Source organism: Haemorhous mexicanus, chromosome 7, assembly GCF_027477595.1.
Source record: "Haemorhous mexicanus isolate bHaeMex1 chromosome 7, bHaeMex1.pri, whole genome shotgun sequence".
In the NCBI taxonomy this organism is placed as follows: domain Eukaryota; kingdom Metazoa; phylum Chordata; class Aves; order Passeriformes; family Fringillidae; genus Haemorhous; species Haemorhous mexicanus.
This window is the reverse complement of record NC_082347.1, coordinates 23,964,224-23,977,783: the sequence shown is the minus strand read 5'-3', so window position 1 is coordinate 23,977,783 and position 13,560 is coordinate 23,964,224.

Below are 13,560 nucleotides of genomic sequence, written 5' to 3'. Positions count from 1 at the left end.
TGCAATTACACTGCTCCTCCTTAACCCTTCTGGGGTCTGCAGGGAACTCTGTTCTTCACCATGCTGGGCATTACAACGCAGCTGTCAGAGGAGGTCATCGCTCCCTGGATGAAAGAGCTGGAACACCAGGGGAACCCCAACCAACCTGCAAAACATGAAGAGGAGCTGTGGCAGAGAGTCTTTCTATGTGCCACATAAAGGCTCTTAAACCAGTTGGAGTAGGTAAATGTCAACTCCATCTGTGGGAAGATGACAGCATCAGTGTGCCCAAGTAATGGTATCCATTCAGCTCATTCCAAATGAATTTGAGCCCGCCTTAGGCTACAGTATCACATATTCTGCAGAGGACATATATGTCCCACCACCACCCCAGTTAAATACTATCTCCTGGTATCGTAGAAGCCCCCTTTGTACAAGTTTGTATGCTTCTATAGATTCAGATGGGGAAATAGTTACCAGGAAATATTACAGGACAAAGTCAAGACATATATATGCTAAAAGATATTATGTTTCCTAGGGGCTGATAAACTTCAGAGATAATCCTCATTAATTTGCAAGAAATTATAAACTTGGACCACCAGCGTTTAATGCTCTACAAGGCTGCCACCACACATTAGAACCTGCAACAGGTTGTATAACTTGGATCACACCCAGGAGGGCAGGGACTGCTCTACACAGATTAAGAATACAGAGTTATTTATGCAGGTGGTGAAACAAAGTGCCCTCTGAAGGAATTTCCAAAGACCTGCCCAGAAGGCAATGGTGAGTCAGGATGACCTTCTGCTTCCAAGCATTCACATTGGGATTGGACTACTAATGGCTGCTCCCACTAGCAAGTGAATATGAATGAGTGATGTGTTGTGTGAATTGCTATCTGCTTTACTAATAACACCTTGATTCTATTAACAGTAGTTGATGAATAAAAGATATTTTAAGAAATAGCAATTGTAATCTGAGTTTTCCCCAGAGAGTATTCCATATCAGAGAAAATAGGACCTTATAGTACCTGTTTGGGAAAATCATGTTAAAGAGAGTGTGGCACGCATAACTTTTCATGGTGGCACCTGCAGATCCAGCTAGGACAGACAGTGCTAGCACAGGACAGCTTCTGTAATGAAACAAGCCATGTGGAAAGCCCAGTGAAACACATTCTACTGTTTGCCAGAGAATTGGTGGCTGTGGGTAACATGTTTCTCCCCCAGAAATATTCTATAGGAAGTTCAGTCAAATTCAGCCCTGTGGAGGGACTTGACAGGAACCACGTGCGTGTCTGTAAGGGCAAGATCTCTTCAAAAGGAGGAGGTCCCACTTAAGAGCCAGCTAAGTGCTTTCTATTCCATCACCCACATGTTGTCTTCCCTTCATGCTTCAATGCATGGCTGGGGACCATGAACTGGCAGACCCAACTATGCCACTTAGTCACTCTGCAAACACGGCCATTGCTCGAGTCTGCTGTTTTACTAAAGCATCTCCACATGCTTTGTGCCTTCCACAGATGTCCAGAGAATCTGTGCAAACTCATCACTTTTAAAGCAGAAAAGTAACAAGTGTTGGAAGTCACACTGCTGCAAATAAACGAGACCCCTGACAATTTATCTTAATAAGCCTCCCTTTTAATCTGCCTCCAGGTAATCTGCATTCCCATCTCTCCAGGACTCTGAAGTTTGTACTTCCAATTAAGCAACAGCCAGATTTTTCCATCTATAAAAAGAATGCGAGGTTGTTTGACTACCTATTGCAACAAAACTAGCTTTATGGTGTAGGACCAAAGGTATCCTCTGACTAACAACAGCCAGCAGCAGATGCTTTGAAGATGTTATAGAAGAACAACCAGATTATATCTGGACCTCTATTTTTAATAACTACCAATAACCTCACCTTCTGTGAAGCATTCCTTCCATGTAAGTACTGAAAGGTTTGAACAGATCACACAGTCTTGCAGCTCCTCCCCAGAGAAGAGTTTAAAACTCAAGAGGCAAAATCCCCATCTACAAATACAGGCACAGAGTTTCCTTGCAAGAGGCAGCCCAGAGCATTTATGGCAAAGCTGAGAATCAAATGCAGTCTCTTGCCACTAGGTTATATTTTCAAAACTATCTGTCCAAAACATGACGAGAGTGATTAAACTAAAGAAACAAAAGCTTTGACAGATGAAATTTCCTTCCAGATTTTCTGGTGCTGTTTCAGCCTGATCACTGAAATCCCTCTTGCACACCTGACCTTCTAGTGTGCATAAGCACAATGCTAGCTCATGCCCAGCCTTCAAGCAAAACTTCCTTCTTGATGAGCTTATTGCCTCCAGTAACTCCTTCAGTACCAGCACACTGATATCAGCAACATTGTGATTTATTAAGATATGCAACAGAGTTTTTCCAATGTTCCCCCCCCCCCCAGCATTGTCATCACTGATGAGGTTCTGGCTTTGAGAGCTTTCTGGGTGCTGGCAGCTGGAACTGGCAAGCTGTGGTCAGCAAACATTTGCAATCAGCAGCTGACTTCCCACTGTCATCTGCCTGCATGGGGAGATAATGAAACATTTGCTTTTGTGCCCAGCACCTCATTTTGAGGGCAAAAGAAGGCCCCCCAGGCTGTTGGACCTCCTGAGCCTACACATTGCCTATAGCTGTTGGATTTGTTTAGTGCCCAAGTGAAAGAAGCCAAATAGTGTGCAATTGAAGAAAAGGGAAAATGAGCTGGCTTAGCTATGCTTTACTGATATTAGTAATGAATTTTTACTCACTCAATGTTCTCAATTCTTGCTTTCCTTTTTCCTCTAATCTCTTTCATCTGTGTGAGATGGGTGATGTCAGTCCTGCTGAGACAGTCCTGAAAACTTTGCTTAGCTTTGTTACTTCCACTTCTGCCTCAGACTTTAAGGAAAGCCTTTGGGGTGTAAGTACCTGTAGAGCTAGAGGAACTAATTTCTAATCCTCTCTACCATTGCCAAAACATTGTCAAATCCCCACACTTCTAGCAGAAGCCTCCCAGCTTCAGAATGCAACATGCCTTCACCTCTGCCCGTGCACCAGCAAGTATGGCAGCTGATGGCATGGCTCCAGTGCCCTCTAAAACTTCCCCACTGCTGCTGCCAGCAACCTAAACAGAAGTCACCTCTTGTGGCATTTAGAAAGCCTTAGGGTATCAAGTGAGAGTTCTCCAAGGCTATATTGCCAGAAGTGCCAGAGGGGAGCCAGCAAGAACATTAATTCCCATCACTTTAGAACTTAAATTAATTACAGAGCAAGGGAATCTGTATGAGGTAATTTATACACCTACTCAAGTTAAACCCTAGTTATATCCATTCCTTCCCCTCAGAGAAGTGTCTCTGGTTTGGCTCTGTATGCAGCAAGGTGAGGATATCAGCTTCTCCATCAATAGGGCAGAAATTTCTTACTCACCTTTACCCCTGTAAAAGTCTAACAAGAATTTAGAAAATGTGCTTTTTTCTCCCTGATGCATAAAACATGAAATGGAGCTTATTCCCACTCTGCCACTGATCAGCTGAGCAACCTCTTCCATATCTTTCTGTTCTTTCTTCACAAGAACTACTAATCCCCACTGCACCTAGCCCTAAGCAACAAACCCCTGCTGCATCCTGTGATCCTGCTGCAACCATTAAAGGAATAACTGGACCTATCCTCTATGGCCAGAGGCTTGGCAGAGCAGTTGGGTTTGAACCATCTACAGCCTTTTTGATTCTGCAATCTTGATTAAGATCTGTTTTGCAAATGAAGAAAAAAGTCAATTGTGGGCCCAAAAACCTTTTAAAAAAATCACATCAGTAAGTAATAAAAAAATTGTTTATTTGCCTAGTGATGAAAGAGCAAGGGTATAGCCACTGGTAGCCTTTCAGCTTAATATCTCCTTTTCAGATATCAGAGATATGATAGCTGTTCAGATCTAGTAAGGGTCCCAATAGACACTGTTTGAAGATCAAACTCATTTCCCCTCAGACCAGTTCCTGTCAAGCCCTGCAGGGACATGGTCACACTAACACAAGTGCCAGATTTTCTGTTTGGCTACAAGTGCCAGAGAGTTGCCAAATCTTTGGCTGAGCACAGAAACCTGAGAACAGTGACCCTTAGATAAGAGTGGTGCCAGGCAAATGGCTGTTTGATGCACTCCCACACTCTCTGACATGTGAGGAACAAGGGGTTACTTCAGTGAAATGTCCTGACCAGGCACTCCAGCACACAAACCTTCACTAAGGATGACATCACCTGACCAAGACAGCAGGTCAGTGACAGACCTCATTCGAGGATGGCCTCAGTCTCCAGCACCTCTGATGGCACTTTCTGGAGCTCTGCCCCTCCACCCCAGTATCTGAGAGGTCATCAGCTGAGAAATACTCCTGGCTTGCCCAAAGAGATCCCACAGCAGACCTGGTCTGGCACAGTGAAGAGCCTACCAATGAACTATTAAGATGTTCAGAGACCTCAAAACCATAGCTTTCCCGTGCCTCTGGAAGAGGCAGCAAAGGCACTTAAAATAGCAGCTCTGTCCCCAGAAGTAATTCATAAACTTCTAGACTCCGATGATATCCCAACAATAAGCAGAGAAAGGCCACATGGGAGGTCAGACTGCTATATCATCAGAAGAGAGACTTTCACAGGCCTTTATTGCATAGAAGGCTAGGGACAAGGGCACTGCTTTCTACAACAGCAGGAGACCCTGAACTCTCAGAAATATTTATAGGCTCTGTGGCCTTAGGGTTGCTTCAGGCTCCCAGGATCAGAGTGGTAAAGTTTCCTTTACACTATCCAGAGCATACCTAATTACAGAAAAGAGATAGAAACAAGGAAGAATTAAAAAAGATAGGTCACTACTCAACCAAGTATGCTTCCCTCCCTGAGAGCAGACCATGCGTTGCTTTGCTCCCCTTCCCCTCCACAGTACCAGTTATAAGTAGTATTCAAATTCATCTGTTTCCCCTTTTCTCTAGCAGCTGCTTTACCAGCCTTAAACAATGCCCCAAACCACAGAGTTTCTGAAGCTTAATCTCCACACCCGCATTACAGTTTTGCTGCAACCCACCCTTTCCCTAGCACATACCAATTCCCTATGTACCCACATCCCCCAGTCTTCCAGAAGTTTTACAACCATAGTCTCCTTTTATAGGGAAGTCCAACTGCTCAGCTGTCCTCCATTCCCTAGAAATCCCCCAACCTGTAAGGTGGGATAAGGCATAACTGAGGTTCAGTGGGGGTCAGTCTACTTTTTTTCAGCAGAGTAGTTTCCACCTTGTGCTACTTTCAGTACAAACTCTAAAATGCACAGGCTAAACCCCCAACTAAGCCTGAAAGAAATTTATTAACATATCTGACTGACCATAAGAGAATAAACCACCATCTCAGTCTTGCATAAAGGACACTCAGCCCAAGGCTTCCATATACAGGTGATTTTGGATATCCTCCTAAAGACAGTGTGAAGCAGAGTTTTCAGAGGAGAGGGACTCTTTATTTTTCTGAAACCAGAGATTTTTATTACTGTTTTTGTTGTTGTTGTCGGTTTTCGTTTGTTTGGTTTTTTGTTTGTTTGTTTTTTAAGATGTTTTCTGAGTTTTGCCCTTGGAACCTTGGTAGTAATTGCTGGTTCCTCAGGAATTCTGGCTTTTGTTCTGTCAAGATAGCCCAGCAAAGTGGGAGGAAAACCAGCTCCAAATTAGCATTTAGCTGATGCTACAAACAACATATTTGGGGCCACCTTCTCCCTGTTATTAGAGGGCTTAGCACATTTTGAATGTATGTGCTTTGACACACCTCAGATCAAGCCCCAGTTGTGTCTGCTGGTGGTCCAAGCCAGAAGAGTCACTCAGCTCCCAGTGAGAGGTATCACATCTAGGGCACACTGTGGGTAAGGTCACAAGAGGACAGGGCACTGGACACCGATCCCACCTGTTGCAACATTGAGGGAAGAAATCTCAGACAACTGAGTGATTTTTGGAGGTCCTAGAACCTCCCTTGAGGCAAATCAGGCACTTGCTCCTTTGGCATTTGGGAAGATGGTAGACATGGTAGGATGCTGCTGAATTCTCCTCTACTACATCATTAATACAGTTGTTTTGGGAGAGAAGGGGAAAGAGACCCTTGGTTTAGTGGAAATGTTAATAGAGTCCTGATATCCGGATGCTTCCTCTGAGAGGAGAACCTGTTACTGGGGTCAGCTTAGCAAGCAAGATGCCATTTGATTTCTGGTAGTCGGGCCAGAAATGACTGCAAACTGCTTTGCCCTTGGCCAGACATTTTAGAGATTGCCACATTATTTATCTAATAAAGGAGTGAAGAAATCTGAACTGGATAAAAATAGCAAGGCTTGGATTAGAAAGTGGCTGGCTAATGAGGAACAGAGGTTCACTGTTGCTTTGGCATGCCTAGTGTTGCCAGGAGGATCCTGCACAGTGTGGATGTGTCTATTGAGCTGGGGGAGAGAAGACACATAAGGCACCAAACTGGCCTAAAGAAGCACTACCAGGTCTTTTGAATGACTGACTGATGTCTTGGTTAAGAGAGGTAGTAGAACACCAATGAAATAAACTCTCTGGTAGAGGCTGCACACAGATCTGCTCCTTGCAGCCCAGCAAAGCTGGAAGACATACTCTTGGAGGCGAGGTACACTGTGGATCTGCACACTGGCTCTTCTGCCACACAAGATGGGAAGTTCACTCTCTTAATGACGGTGAAACACTATTGATGGTCCTCACACTACTTATGCTCAAAACCTCCCCATTAAAATGTCCTTTGTGAGATTTTTTTTTTTAGTCAAAAGGGAGTTTTCCTTAAGAACTGATGCTTCCTATCTCCCGTGGTGTTTCTAGCATGTACTTAAAAATGGAAAAGGGACTGGAGGGCTAGAGGGTCCAGTCTCCTCAAACCAGCATTTTTGCTCCCTCTTCAGATGGGTAGAGTGTGTTCCCTTGTAACAGAGGAACCAGTTCCTTCTCGGGTGCCAGTGTAGTACTCAGTTCTCTAAGGAGTTGCTCCCTGCAGAGAGCTACAATTGCTACAAAATTGCCCTATGGGATCCAAGACTCGGAGGTAATTTCTTTTCCCTACTCAGAAGTAAGCTTCTAGCAGGCAATGGAAATGACACATACATTGTGTCTGAGGTGCAGCGCTGCCACTTGGAGGGCACCCACCTCCACTCCAACTGCAAAAGTTACACCTTCAGTAATTTCAAAGACATAAAATAGTTTTACATACACAGTTTCCTCTGTCCCTTCTTATCATGTGTCTGATCTGGAGTCAGTATGGCCAAAGGATTGTTCAGATAAATTGTTTCAAATATAGACTTAGATACTTCTATTAAGATAATGAGTGAAGGCTGCCATCAAGATCAAGGTTTCCATTGTTCTGGGTGCTGTAGAGTATCAGTACTACATTCTGTATCTCCACGCTATGAGACACCCACTGTCTCCAAAAGCTTAGAGTCTAAATAGACATTTGAATGGGGAGAGAGACTGAGGCATGTGAAAGAGGAATAACTTATCCATGATCAAAGGCTGAGCTGGAATTAGAAGAGCCTGTGTCCTGGGTGGGATCTGTTATCTCCTCTTAGCATAATCAACTACCAATGACTGACACCATCTGTAAATACTCATAATGAAAAGCATCCCAGAAACAAGACACGTGTAATTTCTTAGGACACTCTGTTCTTCCTCTGGTTACAAACCATGGGCAGCTAAGGGCTGTTGCAGCAACTACACGCAAGGCTTCGGATGCAGCAAAAACAGGCAGACTGTGGTTGTGAGAATGACTCCTGCCATATGCAATCACCTTTCAGCACACCCAGGGTGCTAATAAAAAAATCCCTTCACAGAGTGCACAGTGCGCATTATTAGCCGGAGTAAGAGCTGAGGCAGCATCGCCACCCTGGAGTCGGACAGGGAATTGCAGGCGCAATGTGTCTGACCTACAGATTCCCCTTCGGTCACCCAGATGGCATGAAGTCTGAATTATGTTGCCATATTTCTCAAAACTGAGGAGAGGAAAGGTTGGACTCTGTCTCCAAACATATACTGCAATCTGACAACACAGACTCTGGGAGTTAGCTTGTCTTTTGCAGTGGCAATGGGTAAGGATAAAGCTATGTAAAAAGTACATTATTCTGAAAAATACTACCCTGTGAAGGATAAATATGAACATTTGTAGAAAGAAACTATATAAATAGTGTCTTCTAATGTGGTGGTTGGGGTTTTTTGCTGCCTTCTCTCATGGCTTTGTCCTCCACAAAGTAGGGCTCATTCCTACTTTGCAATGTTAATGGGAAACCTGTGCAAACTTTGATGTTGATTTTCATTCTGACACCAGATACAGGTCCCCAGATAAATGCCAGTGTTTGGGAAAAGCTGACTTTTTACAGGATCTTCTAGTACTCCAGAGGCAGTGCCATCCCAGTGTACTGGGGTCTCAGCTCACAGCAACCTCTGGCCAGAAGCCAGGATGTTCTTGCATCTTCTGCTATAGGGTACCTTCCTTCTGAGCAGCAATTTGTTGTATGGGCACCCTCAGCTCCCTCTTCTCACTATTACAGACTATATCCTGGTTTGTTTTCAGCTCAGATGTACCATATGAGACACCATTTGGCTGCCTGAGTCTGGGCAAGTCGTTATCTATATCATGCCTCAGTTACCGGCCTCTAGTCCACAGCCGACACTTAAGTATACTGAGAGGTTTCAGTAGCCCTTGTCCTAGGATGCTGCAGTGATAGAGGTGAGATAAGAATGACTTTGTAAAAGATTTATACAAAGTAGGCTTGACTTCTGCCAGTTGTGACAATTGACCATAACAAGCCAAAAGTTTGTCACCATGTATTGACTTCCCTCAGCAGCACCTGACAGCACAGAGCCCTCTTTCCTACCTGTGATTCAACAGTGGCACTCAAAAAAAGGTTATTATTTCTAGCCACAATTCTCTTTCCTTCACTCTCTGCATCTGTGGTTTTTAGGACTCAGGGAAAATCTTGATAGGACACAGACCATGGTCTTCACTTATACCTGAAATATCTGGTTCATTTTAGATGGGAGAAAAAAAATCTCCTACAGAGAGTGTTGTGCTTCTTCAAAGCACCTCTTTGTGGTGGCCCACATCAGTGGTGAAACCTTGTCCAGGCTGGCAGTATGAAAGCCAAGGGGCTTGCTCCAAACAGGCAAACAAAAGTGATGCTTTATTGTTTATGCCTCTTTCTTGGGACACTTATAAAAGGGGTCAGGGTTGTCCGACAACAGTCTGTCTGTAACATTTTTCCAATAACTATCATTTAAAGTGCTTTGTGTTAAGGGTTGTGACAGAAAGCCTGATAGTGGCTCTGTCAGCAATGACATTTGCAAAGGACTGGTGACAGATTTTGTGGTGCCAGCTTATCCTGACCATCTTGGAGCTGTTTCTTCACCTTGGCTGCCTGATTCAGCCTCCAAGCTCATCATCATCATCATCACCATTTATTGGGACTAGCTGACTGTTCTGACAAAAGAAATAGTCCTAGTCAATGCAGATGACACTGGGGAATGCTGGAGCTGGAGCCAGATCCTGCACCCTGGGTTTTATGGGGAAATGATTCAGCTTTCGTTACAGCTCACTGGGAGCCACCACACCCCATAGGCTGATCTGATATTCACCACTAAAATGCAGCCACTCCCAACGTGAGGAGTAGCAACAAGTATTACACGCAAGGCCAAGAGGAGTCCTTGGCCAAGGACAGAGCAAAAAGGATCCAGTATTTTAATGTACAAACACTGAACGTGTGAGATCTCTCAGGCAAATAGCCCGGACCCACACTCAGCAAGTTTTGCTCAACACAGAGAGGCCCTATATGCCTGCTCAGTGTCACTACCCCCATAATTTCTGGCAAGCCTTTTGACATTGGGTGTTCATTGGAAAGTCCGATTGCCTGGAGCCCAGCTTGCCTTTTTTATGAGAGAACAGCATGTTCCCAGCTCTGCCATTTCCAGAGGAAACAAGCCCCAAGAGTACATTAAGGACTTGGACACAAATAGCTCGCACTGTGTATTATTTTCAAGCTGGTCTCATGATTTTACAGCTTTAACTCATTCCAGATAAATGCAGAAGGTTAGTCATGATAGTCAGCTGTAGGCAAAGTGGAAGGACCTCACCGGACTTACCCCCCATGCAGTTTTCATTGCTGTTGTAGGGCAAAGAGCTGAGCCAGATTTGCTGGTCCCTGATCTTGGGGTTTGTCCCAGGACATGTTAAGGGGTACATCAGTGAGAAAGTGTGGACACAGATCTGTGCATACAGCTGAGAGCCTTACAGCCACCTTCTTGCTGAGAGCTGGGGAGCATCTGCTTGTCCCTGGGCTAAGGCCAGGTGTTGGTAGGGGTCTCATTGGCCACTACAGTGGCTGGCTGTGGGAAGAGTGCTGCAGCACACAGGCGGCAGCTGCACTATGGCACTGCTGACCTCCAGCTGTGGCCACAGCCACCAGCAGCTCCACGCCACTGCCGTGACACAATCAGTCAGACTCATCTTTGGACTTTACCTACTCTGAGGCCTCAAGATACTTGGTCTGGAGAAGTGGGGAGGAGGAAAGGAGAAATTTTAAGCTTGGATCTTGTGCACAGCCTGTTGTCTGTGCTGGACATGGCCATGTCTAGAAGAGCAGCATTTCCCTGCACCCCTGCAATCCAGGGATCCTCTTCCACAGGAGTGCTGAGCCACAGCCCAGCTGCAAGCCAAGCTGGGAGCACCATCTGCCGGCTTTGACATGGCAGACTGGCTCATCAGAGGGACAAATTACAGGGTAACCCAGAGCTGCACAGTCATTAGACTGCATAGCAAATCAGAGATGAAAAAAATCACAGGGTTGGATAAATCCCTCAGCTAAACCTCTTCCTGTCAGCCTCACAAAAGAGGCTCCAAACCAGTCGGTCTTTCTGCACTAGAGCCAAACAAACTGATCTGGGTGAAGGAGATCCAGTTGTAAGTTAGCTGGAGTTATTTAGGGCTCTTGCAGTGCTTGCAAACAGTTTCAGCTAAAGAATTTTTAAGCATGTCACTGAGCAGTCTTTTTAATTCTTCATTCTTACAGTCCAAAATGTAGTTTTGTTTGCAAGTATTCCCAATAATAATAATATTGAAGGGAGCACTGAGAGCCTGAAAAGGAAAGAAAATTTATGTCTCCAGTGCAACAGTGGGCCTGTTTAAGCGGCTCCCAAGTAGATTTTTCTTGGGTTCCTCAGGTCAAGTCACTTCCTATGATGTATGATGGATGTGTCCCATCCCCACAGTTCACTGCAGTGGACAAGGATCCACTGAGCTGTCCCTGCATGAACCTTACGGAGAACCTACAAATGTGAGGATCCTCTCAGTCCTGGTAAAGCACAAGCAGACCTCACAGGAGGCTGCTCTGTGTGCATCACCCATGCACAGAACAGTGTGGGGAAACAGTGCTAGGCTACAAAATCAACCTTACAGCAAAGAGGTCGCACCACTGTTGGCATCTTCTGGTGTGTCAATACTCAATACTGTCTTTAATGACACAATCTCTGACTGATACAGCTAAACACAAAAATAAACGAAGAGGCTTTTGGGCACACCAGCACCTTTCTTGCCTTTTCAGAGCCAAAATGCTAAAAATTCCAGATTTATTTCCATTGCATATTAGTTGATGTCATGGAAGCTATTGCATTTCCCCAGCCTTTATTTGGCCTTGTTTCTGGAGCCACTGGACTGAAGAAGCAGAATAGCACAGGGCATGTCCAGTACAGGGCTGTGAGCAGCACATACTCCTTCTTGGGGTGCTGGTGAATGTTTTGACGGACTTTAGGCACTATTAAAGATGCATTTACTTGGTTCAAAAGGCAAAGCTACAGTCAAAACAACTGAAATTCACTTACTGCACTGGAAGCTGAACATTCCTGAGACTATTTCAGCCCTTTCAGGTTTGAATTCTGTGTGTTGCCTGGTTAAGATTAATTTCCTTTTATTTTTCTTTTCACATATCTTTGAGCAGAAGAAATGTCAAATTCTTTCTTGACCTTTTTAATGCCCAGTTTGTTTTAGCAAATCTGTTTTTTGGGCACTCTGCATTGACAACAAGAAACTTTTGAGATATCTGTGAGCCAGACTTGAAATTATTACCACCGCTTCTTAACCTCTTTTTCAAATCCATATGTTGCATTGGTACTGGGGTGGAAGGAAGCAGGAGTATTAAAGGCCTTTTTTTTCACTTTTTCCTCTGACTTTTGTGATAACTTGTACAAGCTCTTTTAAGATAGTTCAGATTTTCTGAACTCTAATTTAAACTTAGACATATTATTATTAAAATTTGGTTGGGTTTTTTTCTTGGTTTTTTTAAATAAACTGGAAGTAATTACTGCAGATGGTGGCAGGTTCTCTATCTGCTGTTGTCCTCAAGCCCTGCCTGCCATTCTGGGAAATGAACAAATAGTCAAACACACACCACAGCAGTCAGTGCAAAGGTCAGAAGAGATCTGTATTGGCCAGCAGGTCAAGTGGGGTAAGGTACCTGTTCTGGCCATAAAATGTGTTTTACTTCTCTCTGCATCCATTTAGTAAATTTACAGAGCTTTTGTCAGTAACAATAACAAAATCTGAGGAACATGATAAACAACTTTGCATCTAATTTCTGTAGATAGTGCTTCATAGAATCTTTTTAATAGCTTTTGAGAGCCATAATTAAATACTTTGAAAAATGTTTGGGACAGTTTTGTTTCAGACTTTGCCTCCAGCTTCTTTGGTTTGAAAAACAGGCTTGCTTCCAGGAAAGTGAGTATTGCATTTAATTGGAATTAGATGTTGGCAGAGGAGGCTGATGTTTCCAAAGCTGCTGGGGCTTCTGTGAGCTTGGAGAAAGACCCGGGTGCCTCTTGCAACAGTTAATAAAAACAATTAATTGCATCTGTTTATTTTAGATCCACCTACTATTATTTTTTTCCTACTTTTTGTAATCGTCTTACTTAATTTGCCATGGAGTAACAAAAACAGCTCACCCAGCGAACCCAATGGTGTCTTTCCTTTCCAATTGGTCAGAAATGTCTGAAGTGTCACATGATTTCAAAATGCTGTTGCTGCTGGACCTCAGAAATGTAAAAACTCCAGCTCAAGAATCCTGAAACAGACAGTTGGAGACTTACAAGAAAAAACTGAAAAATCTTCCCCTTTCTACCATCAGAAATAGATGCCAAATGCAGGATGGTGGCATCTCCTGCCTCTCACCAGTGCTGTCCCAGTGGGACTGAGCCCCTTGGCAGACCCTCAGCTCCCCTGAGGCAGCAGCAGCCTCTGCAGCTGCTCTCTACACTGAGTCCAGGACAGCCTGGGAGGGGGAGCACAGCCACCTCCACTACCTGAATTAGATCACCAAAACCATTAAACTGTGTTAAACAGCACAGCATTGAAATTTTGTTTCAATATAATTAATAATTAAAACTAGTATTCTTAAAAAATAATTTAAGAATAAATAAAGGGCTCTTTTCCCTCACTTTTCAGTTTTTTGGGTTTTATCTTCTACTAGGCAAATTCTCAAGCTTTTCCTCAGCATACATAACACCTTAGTTTTTAAAATGCTTGGGGCTCCAGGACC